Source organism: Ambystoma mexicanum, chromosome 6q (assembly GCF_040938575.1).
Source record: "Ambystoma mexicanum isolate Mex_15411 chromosome 6q, UKY_AmexF1_1, whole genome shotgun sequence".
Lineage (NCBI taxonomy): Eukaryota > Metazoa > Chordata > Amphibia > Caudata > Ambystomatidae > Ambystoma > Ambystoma mexicanum.
In genome coordinates, this window is record NC_090937.1 from 918584648 (window position 1) to 918595749 (window position 11102).

Here is an 11102-nt window from a genome sequence, read left to right on the forward strand (position 1 = left end):
GCATGCGCGTTCTGCAGGGCGGGGTCCAGAAGCCTCCCGGTGTCTCTCCTGTACGCAAGGCTGCTGGGAAATGTAGTCTGGTTCCTCTTTTCCTTGTTTTGAAGGGCTAGGGGGTTGGTTTGTCCACGCCTAGCCCTTTGCCTGCAAAGGACACAAAGCAAGGTCCTAAAATAAAGGGGTTTTAACCTCTGTGTCACTCTTTTCCCGTGCTTGCTACCACTCACATTACTTTGGTGCTGCATGCTCCCTCCAGCCACCTGGGGTATCCTGACAGTACTCCCCCTCCCAACAGGTCCTGGTTTAGAGGGATTGATCAGGTGAAATGTTCGAATCAAACGAGAAGCATGGACATTAGTAGCGGGCTCCTCGGGACCATAGCCCAACCAATCTACCAGGTAATGTAAAACTCCTCGCACAACACGAGAATCTAGTATGCATTTCACTTCAAACTCTGGTACACTATTTACCATGATAGGTGGAGGCTTACTAAGGCGTGTTAAGGTTGAGGCAGGCTTTAACAGGGATACATGGAAAACCGGATGTACATGCATTCTGGGTGGTAAGGTCAGGTGAACCGCCACTGGATTTATGATTTTTTCGATGGGAAAAGGGCCCACAAATCGGGGTTGGAACTTCCTAGGGCCTTGCAAGTGTAAGTTTCGTGTGGCCAACCAGACCCGATCCTCAACTTTATATGGTGGACTAATTCGTCTTTTCCGGTCTGCATAAGTCTTATATGCTTGTTTAGCTTTTTCTAGGTTTGTTTTGATGACATGCCATACTTCTATTAAATGTTGCCTATGGTTCTTGACTGCTGGTACTGGGTCTGTAACATGGGGCACAGGCTGGAACCGTGGATGATACCCATAGGTGCCATAAAACGGTGTCACTTTAGTGGAGGAATGCATAGCATTATTATACGCTAACTCAGCTAACCAAAGGGTTTCTACCCAAGAAGAATCATTGTCGTAGGTCATACATCGTAGGTATTGTTCTAGTGTCTGGTTTACTCGCTCGGTCTGCCCATCGGTTTCGGGGTGATAACTGGTGGACAATCGCAAGGTAATTCCTAATGATTCGCAGAATGCCGTCCAGAAGCGAGAGGTGAACTGTGCACCCCGATCAGAGATGATGTGCTGTGGAATGCCATGTAGGCGTACTATATTCTGGAGAAAAAGGTCTGCAAGTTCTTTTGCCGTGGGGACCCCCTTGCACGGTATGAAATGTGCTAATTTGCTCAAAGAATCTACTATTACCACTATGGTGGTGAAATGATGACTTGCTGGTAGGTCCACGATCAGGTCCAAGGAAACAGTATGCCAGGGTACTGGAGGAGTGTGTAGGGGTTGCAACATGCCAGCCGGTTTTTGGTGGTCTGATTTGTTTCTTAAACAGCACTCGCAAGTATGTACATACTCTCGGATGTCTTTCCTCATTTGAGGCCACCAAAAATGACGCATTACCAATTCCTGGGTTTTGACCATTCCAGGGTGCCCTACAAAGGGCGAGTCATGACACCACTTAATGGCTTGTTTACGCGTTGCAGGTGTTGGTAAGTACAGGGATGATCCAAAGAAGGGTAAACCATTTTTAATTGTTTGTTTTTTCCCTGGATTGTTCCATTGCACTAATTCTTGAACTGACATGGCTTTTCGTATGTTATTGAACATATCATCTACTACAATACTACCCACAATACGTGTGGGTGGTACCATTGGCTTCGGTTCCTCTTTTCTATCCAGACTAGGGTCGGGTTCTGGGTAACGAGATAGTGTATCAGCCTTTCTGTTCTCCGTACCCGGACGATATGTTACCACGAAATCGTACTCGGCAAAGTGCATCGCCCATCGAAGTTGTCGGGGACTCAAAGCCTTGGCTGATTTTAGGAACTGAAGATTCCTATGGTCTGTCAGTATCGTAATCGTATGCCGAGCACCCATCAAGTAATGACGCCACTCGTCAAATGCTACCTTGATGGCCAGGAGTTCTCTATTGGCAATCACATAATTTCGTTCAGCTGGTAACAGGGAACGCGAGTAGAAGGCCACCGGGTGCAATTGTCCGGAATCGTCTCTTTGGGATAAAATTGCACCAAGAGCATAGCTGGAAGCATCAGTTTCTATGATATAAGGACGCGTGGGATCGGGATGAAATAGCACAGGAGCAGTTGTGAATGCAGTTTTTAAAGCTACAAAGCTTGCCTCTGCAGCCGCATCCCACTGGAAGGCTACGCCTTTCTTGAGTAAACGGGTGATGGGCTGTACTTTGGCTGCGAATCCTTCTATGAACCGACGATAGAAATTCGCAAACCCCAACACCGTTTGTACTTCCTTTACAGATGTGGGAGATGGCCACTCCGTGATGGCTTGGACTTTTTTCGGATCCATTGTAATGCCTTTCGGTGATAAAATGAACCCTAGGAATTCTATTGAGGTTTGGTGGAACGCACATTTTTCCAGTTTTGCATAGAGTTGATGCTCACGCAACCGTAGTAGCACTGCTTTTACGTGAGCCTGATGTTCCTCGATGTTGCGTGAGTAAATTAGGATGTCGTCAATATAGACCATAGTGAACACGTCCAGATATTCACGTAAGACCTCGTCCAGAAAATGCTGAAAGGCGGCGGGCGCGTTGCAGAGGCCGAATGGCATGACTTGATATTCATATAGACCGAACTTGGTTCGAAAGGCAGTCTTCCATTCGTCCCCCTCACGCACCTGCACCAGATGATACGCTCCTCTCAGGTCTAGCTTGGTGTAAATCTGGGCGTCCCTCACCTGGTCTAATAGAGTTGGTATCAGCGCTAAAGGGTAGCGGTTCTTTATGGTTATCCGGTTAATAGCCCTATAGTCTATACATGTTCTTAGGTCCCCGGTCTTTTTAGGAATGAAGAACAAAGGGGATGACACAGGTGACTTAGAGTGACGTATGAAGCCATTGGGCAGATTCGTCTCAATATAGTTTTTAAGGTGCTCGTTTTCAGATTCTGTCAGTGCATAAATCCTACTACCGGGCAAGGCCGCTCCTGGTTCCAAATCTATTCTGCAATCGAAAGTCCGATGAGGTGGCAAAGTTTCTGCAGCGGCTTTACTAAAAACGTCCCTAAAGTCTTGATAGACAGATGGTAGGCCAGTTTCAACACTCCCAATAACATGTTTTTCGTAGGACATTACACCTTCGATCTCATCAAGGTGGCAGTTTGTTTTACAATGGTCTGACATGAAACGCACTGTTCCTTGGGTCCAATTGACTTCGGGATTATGGGTCCTCAACCATGGCAGACCTAGAATCATGCCAAACTGGGGCGCTGCTATCACGTCAAAGCTGATGTTCTCAGAGTGTTGTGGACTACATTCTAAACGTACCCACTGAGTTTGCTTGGTAATTAGGCCTGAAATTAAGGGTTGATCCATCTACAGATTTTACCTCTTCACTCCGTTCCTTGGACAGTAACGGAATCCCCAATTGAGTTACTAAAGTTTCATCGACAAAATTTCCAGTAGCACCTGAGTCCAGCATCAATGACACTGGTATCCGATGATCCTGCCAGGAGATATGACCTGAAACGGTCACATGTGCTACTTTGCTTTGCAGGGTATTAGCTAAGGAACTAGGGGTGTTTTCAGATTGGCTCGCCGGGGCCACCCTCACTGACGAGCTTTCGCGTTTCCTGACTGCTCACCTTTGGGCTTTGCCAAACATTCTCGAACAAAATGTCCGGCCTTCCCACAGTAAAGACAGAGCTTCTCTCGACGTTGTTTGTCTTTCTCTTCCTGGGTTAAAGGGCCTCGAACCGTCCCTATTTGCATTGGTTCATCCAGGGGTTTTTCGCTCTTACCAGGTTTTGGTTGGTGATCCAGACGGACCATGGGCTTGGGATCCCACTTACGCTTATCTAGCCTCCTCTCATACTGTCTTTGATCCAACCGTAAGGCCAGGTCGATCATAGCGGAGCATGTTTCGGGTTGGCGATCTACCTGAGCTATCAAGTCTTTTACCTCGTCCCTTAGTCCTTGGTAGAATAGAGCTAGGCGCTTCTCCTGAGGCCAGTCTGCCTCCACAGCCAACCGATTAAAGGTGGTTACATAGGAAACCAAGTCCCTACCCCCTTGACGTAAAGTGAGCAATTCCCTGTCCTTAATTAGAGTTGCAGCCCTTCGATTGAATATTTTCCCAAATCCCTCCAAAAACATGTCCCACTGATAGAGAAGTGCGTCATCTTTCGTAACCAGCGGAGTGGCCCATGACGCTGCATCACCCCCAAGATACGAAATCATAAAGGCTGTGCGGGACTGAGCCGTGCGAAACACATTTGGTTTGGTGATGAAATGCAATTGGCACTGTATTACAAACTGGTTGAATTTTTGGGGATCCCGATGATAACGTTCTGGAGCTGACAAGGGGAGTGTAGGCTCGGTAGATACCTGTACCTGGACTGGGGTGGGTGGAGCATGGTCCGCGGGCAATGGGGTGGCCTGGGCATTTGCCTGAACGGTTAACGTATGGACCTGGCCAGCCAAATTAACGTAGTCCTGCCTTGTGGCAAGCAAATCAGTTTTCAAGTCTCTTAGGGCTTGTAATACCTCCTCCATGGTGACGTGCTACCTGGGCGCTTAATGATACGTGGGCTTGCGCTCCTGTCACGATCTTGGCCTTGCGCGGAGGTAGCACGTACACCTACCTCCCCGTTGGGTCTTGGGGCCTGGGGGTGTTTACAACACAGGCTTCCGCGACCCTCCGGGGAAAGAGGGTTAGGGTCCGCTGGTTGGTTAGGTTGGGGTGGTTAGGAAAACCGGGTAACAAGGTAGGGAAAGGGAAGAGGAGGGATACGGGAAAGCTGAGTGGTTTAGATGTGTTGCCCCTCCTGGGGTTCTGCTAAGCAATTGACACTGCACACATTAAAAAACACGCCATCTAGCAGTATGAATATTACAGCTTACCCACTGATCTGCAGAACATAAGATCACCACACATAGAAATCACATTGCAATAAGGAAACAAGGGAAAGCACTTAGCTTCGGGTGTCAGCAGGAGACTCGGGGTTAATTCACCAGTGTTCTTTCTTGCTGAGCGAACAACGGAACTCCGCTACAAGAACCAAAAAAAAGGAGTGAGCGTACATACGCTTAAGAAATGGAGCACACATGACATACCGCCGGAACCCGGCATAAACGTTAGCCACTTTAAAGTTAGATCAAACACGAATAACTTGTGTCTGAGCTCCGGCTCGCAATGTAGCGAATGAACAGTGCCGGGGCTCCGTTCATGAATTAACTGTGCCGGAGTTCCGGCCGTAAGGACTGCAAGGGTTAAAGTCAGAAAACCCGACTCCGCGCTTCGCTACTTGGCGTGGAGCTGTGCGGCTTCAAATAATCACAATGCCGCCGGGCTCCGAAACGCCACTGACTGTGAAGCGTAATGCATTCTGAACGAGTGTTCCAACTAGGACAACAACAAGGATTAAATGCACTTATCTGTAGGACTCAGCGGGGCCTGCAGAGTTCGCAGGCGGGGTGTGGCCCCGCTGATAGCTGCCTGCAGGAGCCCGCTGGAAACACGTCTTGCCTCTTCAAGATCCCGTAGCGCAAGCAGCGCTCCACGTGTTTCTGGCGCGCATGCGCGTTCTGCAGGGCGGGGTCCAGAAGCCTCCCGGTGTCTCTCCTGCACGCGAGGCTGCTGGGAAATGTAGTCCGGTTCCTCTTTTCCTTGTTTTGAAGGGCTAGGGGGTTGGTTTGTCCACGCCTAGCCCTTTGCCTGCAAAGGACACAAAGCAAGGTCCTAAAATAAAGGGGTTTTAACCTCTGTGTCACTCTTTTCCCGTGCTTGCCACCACTCACATTACTTTGGTGCTGCATGCTCCCTCCAGCCACCTGGGGTATCCTGACACACTTCATGGACATTACAGGGTTTCCTGTAGAAGTGAGATATGGCCAAAATAAAAAGAGCCCAGTTTCTCAAGGTAGGGCAGATCTACATGACTGTGCAGCTGAACATGTATCAAACAAAGTAGAAGTGGAATCTAGTTTACAGGAATTTGGGCAATCACCACACAAAGCTTTTGATGAAACGTCATGCAAGGATTTACCAACTGTATATGTTGATGTTTGTGCTTCTCACATTGAAAATGACAGTAATAAACAATTGGTGTCAGGAATAGGAAATGTCTGGTTGAAATGTGAAGACATCCCCAGTATAGGGATGAGAATTGGAGCTAGGAGCAGTCAAGTAGCAGAATTGGCAGCCATTTATAAAGCAATTGCTACTGCTTGATAATACATTTAGTGAAATTGTCCTGGTGACTGATTCCGATTATGCATGAAATAGCTTTGTGGAATATTTACCTGGCTGGAAAGCAAGAGGCATGACTACATACAACAAGAAGCCCCTTAAACATGGAAAGACAAATTGGTGTCAGAGAATGATTTGACAATATACTGGAGAAAAATTTGTGGACATTTAAAAACTCCAGGAGAGGATAAGAAGGGGAATGATAAGGCAGATCACTTAGCTAAAATTGGGGCTGTGATGGGAGAGTTGCTACCTATTGAACATTTACTTGGTGAAATACAAATTGATGCAGTAACACGCTCTAAAGCGCCGAAAGAGGTAGATCGACCAGTAGTACAATGGAGTTACGATACACCAGATCAAGATCTGATTAAGGCACAGAAGGATGATCCCATTTTGGGAATCTATTATAATCATTTGATAAACCCTGAGCAAAACCCTTTAACAGAAAATGATTGTGTGGGAAAAGAAGAGTTGAGGGTGTTATTAAAGAATAAGAAATGAATTAGACTGCAGCGTGGGCTCATGATTGGAGAGTCCATAACAGGACAAATACAGTGGGTGGTACCCCTTTCATTCAGAGGGCTAATGCTACACCATGCACATGATGCAATAACTGCAGGCCACAGAGGTTCACAAACACATTGGAGATACTGAAAGATTATGCTTACTGGCCACATATGTCCCAAGATGTGGAATTATATACTAGAGGATGTCTAGTATGTGCACAATTCAAACCTGCTTCACCAATGCATATAGCCCAAGTAATGAAACGAGGCTTAACTCTTCCATGGTCAGATTTGCAAATAGACTATGTAGGGCCTGTAAAGAGGTCGAGCAGGGGGAACCGGTATATTTTAAGTGTGGTCTGTTTAATGTCAAAATGGATAGAGTGCATTCCTGCACCAGATTGTAGTGCGCAAACAGCGGCTACATTACTGGTGAATCATATATTTTCAAGATTTGGGTTACCACAAAGAATAGAATCAGACAGAGGAAGTAATTTCACAAGCGCTCTAATGAGTAAGGTATGGCAAATACTGGGAGTGAAAAGAAAATTACACATTGCATATAGACCTGCTTTTTCTGGGGAAGTTGAACGCTGTAATAGGTCTGTTGTGGATATATTGAAGAAGTTTGTGGCAGCGGCAGGTTCCATCTGGGATTTACGTTTACCTTTGGTTTGGATGACAATCAGATCAATTCCTGCAAAGCAACAGGTATTAGCCCTCATGAAGTTTTGACAGGTAGGAACATGGTATTGCCGCAACACCTACTATACAGAACACATGAGCAGACACTTGTAAGTGCATCCACAGTTCATGAATACATGGATGAGCTGAGGAAGCATTTACAACATGCATTTGCTTTTGTGCAGCGGAATCTAGAAAGGGCTGCAGACAGTGAAAAGTCATATTATGATAAAAAGACGTCGGTGAACGAATATTGTGTGAGGTATCAGGAGTATAAATTTCATTTTGGAAAAGGTAAACAGAAAAATTCTAAATTTCTGGCAGCCTGGCAGGGGGCATTTTGAATTATAGATAAGATATCTCCCGTGGTGTACAAAATTTTGAAAACTGACGGTGAAACAGTAACAGAACAGTTTGTTCACGTAAATCAAATTAAACCCTGGCACCCCAAACATGAAGTAAAGAGGCTTGAGTGTGTAGAAATAGATAAAGCCCCTTAAATACGTGAAAGAGGATACATGAGTCTATTCATATAACAATGACAGAGAAATAAAAATAGAAGTGATAGTAGTAATAGAATAGATTAAAAAAAAGAGACTATATGTGATGATCATTAAAAGAGGGTTGAAACTAGTAATATTATTTTACAAAGTTGAAATATGTTAAATGATCAATGATGCTTTATGCACATTTGTTTTCTCTCTAACATGTGCTTAATTTCAGAAGGTGAAAAGAAAAGGGCGAAAGGTTTTGCAAAAGCACATGGATATTTTTTTTGGCAAAAGGGTGAAATTAATTTTGTGCTATATACTTAATTTGTTCCTTTTCTATTTGATTTAGAACACTAACAAATCTTTGGTCGGAGGTCACGGAACCAGAGGATACGGGAGACGATGGAGTCCTGGAGTCCCCTAGATGAAGATCAAGTGATATCTCCCTCCGGGTGGAGGTGAAGACAAAGTAACCGGGATGCCAAAAGAGATGACTCCTATGGAAGAAGCATCCAAGAGTGCCCAGATGAAAGAGTGCCCCAAATGAACAAGATGATGGGATGTTGCTGATCGGGACGTCTCAGAGGCAGACAACAATAGAAGAACAATGAACTTGCAGCATTGTTGGTGCATGAATTCCGATGTGTCCTGGAGTATGGAGTTCCACATCTTTATTGTTTTAATTAATTATTTTAATTTTCTATGTTAACTCTTTGTTTTAATTATTTCTTTTATTTTATTGTTTTATGATTGACTTCAAGTATAAGAACAAGACACTGGACTATATACACCTCAATTGGGAAGATATATGTAAAATATTTTATGAGGACTGATGGACTCAGAGATTAATTTCGATATTACGGTGGTTGAACAGTGATTTATTGGGAAATGTGTGAATATTCATTTTGTTGAATTGCTATGATTTAAAAGAAGAAAAGGAGCGTGTTTTGAGTTCCTTCCAATTGTGGCTTGTACCACTGCCAAATTCTCAGAAAAAGGAGGGATAATGTAGTATAATTTATTGTGTTTTGAAGTACAGCGCCACTGAATGTGATAACATTATTGCCAGCAATAAAGTGCCACACATATAGCCAGCCCTATGTTGCTAGCATAACATATGGGTATGCAAATGGAGACAGGCTGCAGGTTTAAAAGTACACCAGGATATATATATTTTCTTTCTTTTCTTTTACTTGAAATGCCTCATTCACAGGAGACTACATTAGCTATCTAATTGACTGACTTAATTAACGAATATTGATCACTAGTACTAACTCATTAATACTATAATGTGCTTTGAGGTACAAATACATGTTCTGAGATTCATTTTAAATGTGCATTTTGATTTTTTTTCTTTTCTCTTTGTTCACTGTGTTTGCAGAAAGCAGAATCTGCATGCCAGGAAATGAGTTTAGCTACAGTTTCTTACTGTAAAAAATGACCTATTGTGGAAGGAAGGGTGGTACGGTCTTTTTAAATTTGATTGGTGCAGAGTATCTGCAGTGGTTCCACGTAAGCAGAGGGGGACAAGACAGAGGTTTGCTGGGAAAGTCTGACAGAAAAAAGTGGAGATGGCTTTTTGCTGAGCTGCTGACACGGACCATCTGAGACTGGGCTGTGAGGAGGCATTCCCAGTCTCACTTAGCACTGGCTTGAGAACTGCAGATGTCTGCATGTTTTCACTGTGCACTTCAGGCTTTCAGATTACGAAAACAACCCTGGGCTCATTCCTCGGAGGCGAGCAAAGGGAGGTCGCGTGGGGGACAGAAAATTGGTAATTATCCAAGTGAATTGAGGTTATTGTATGCTGTACGGATGACCTTCTATAAATATCAGGCAGGGAGAGTAGCCAAGGGAATCCCCTGTGTTTAATTGACAAAGTGAAGTTTGTTCTGTCGTTGTAATTTTTTTTTATCTTCTTCTTGTTACAAATAATGTGGAGTGAATTTCGTTTTGTTGCTGTATTTTTTTTCTCTTCTGTTTGTTACAGATAACATGGCAGCAAAAAGGGTAAGGTGTTATTTTGAAATGCAACTGTTTATAATACAAATGTTATGCACACGAATCGTGTAGAGTGTTTTTGTTTTGTCTTTTCTTGGTGCATTTAGAATAATATTTCGGGAGAGGGGGAAGATTTTTAGGTAATATATGTGTCATGTTTTCCATGCAGATGGAATAATACTGTGTGCGTGTTTCCACTCAGTGCATGGTGTCTGAGTTGGATTTAATACAATAGACATTGCTAGGCGTACATGAACCAGAAAAGAGGCCATGAAAACATAGTTCACTAATGTATATAAATTAGTGATAATACCACAGGGTGTTGAGAATGCTATATGTGAAACTGTGGTGTTTCTGAATGTAGGTCTGAGGACTCTATAGATCACAAGAACAGTCTAAGAATAAAAAGGGTTTGTGTATATTGGGGCCACAAATAAAACAGAAAAATGATGCTCACTACTAAACCACTAACAATAATGTATACCACTAAATGATCCTATATAATGTAATAAAGGAATGGTCACTGAAAGGAAAATAGGCCAAACCTAATCTAAATGCAAGGAGTAGTCATCACCAAATTACCATTATTTTTGGCGGTAAGAAATACCGCCAGACCCCAAATCTACACAAAATATCCAACAGAATCTAGCGATGCTTCTATCTATGGGGTCATGCAGAAGGGTAGTGGACGTGAAGGCACTGGAGATAAATAGGAAAGTGTTCTACCCAGAAGGGGTGGCATTTACAGTAGCAAAGTGTACGAAGAGCAACTCATCAGTTATCTCATATCTGTATTTTTCAGAGCAGCCAAAATTGTGCATGCCAATTGCATCAAAGTGTGAGGTTAGGGCAAAGGAAATTAGACCTCAGGGCATCTCTAAGTTACTCATAGCATCTTGGAGACTGTTTAAATTCATTGCAGCCACTACAATAGCTAGAAGGATGCAAGAGATAATGATGCTAACGGAGGTGGACGTATCACCGTTTGGAACACATTCAGTGAGAGGAGCCATGGCCTCTAAGGCTTTTGGGTCTGGAGCTAGTCTTCAGGATATCTTGAAGTCACTGAATGGTAAAACAATTCCACTTTTAAGACATTTCACTTCAAGCCAAATTCAAGCATGGCAGT

At 44.0% G+C, this 11102-nt stretch overlaps 1 long non-coding RNA gene across 1 annotated transcript in view; it reads left to right on the top strand.

Annotated features, from left to right (window-relative positions):
* Nucleotides 1–9992, top strand: part of LOC138515569 (uncharacterized) — a 79037-nt gene extending 69045 nt beyond the window's left edge. The window contains exon 4 of the long non-coding RNA XR_011282080.1: nucleotides 8322–9992. This is a non-coding gene — a long non-coding RNA (uncharacterized lncRNA). The remainder of the gene's footprint in view (nucleotides 1–8321) is intronic.
* Nucleotides 9993–11102: the final 1110 nt, after the last annotated feature.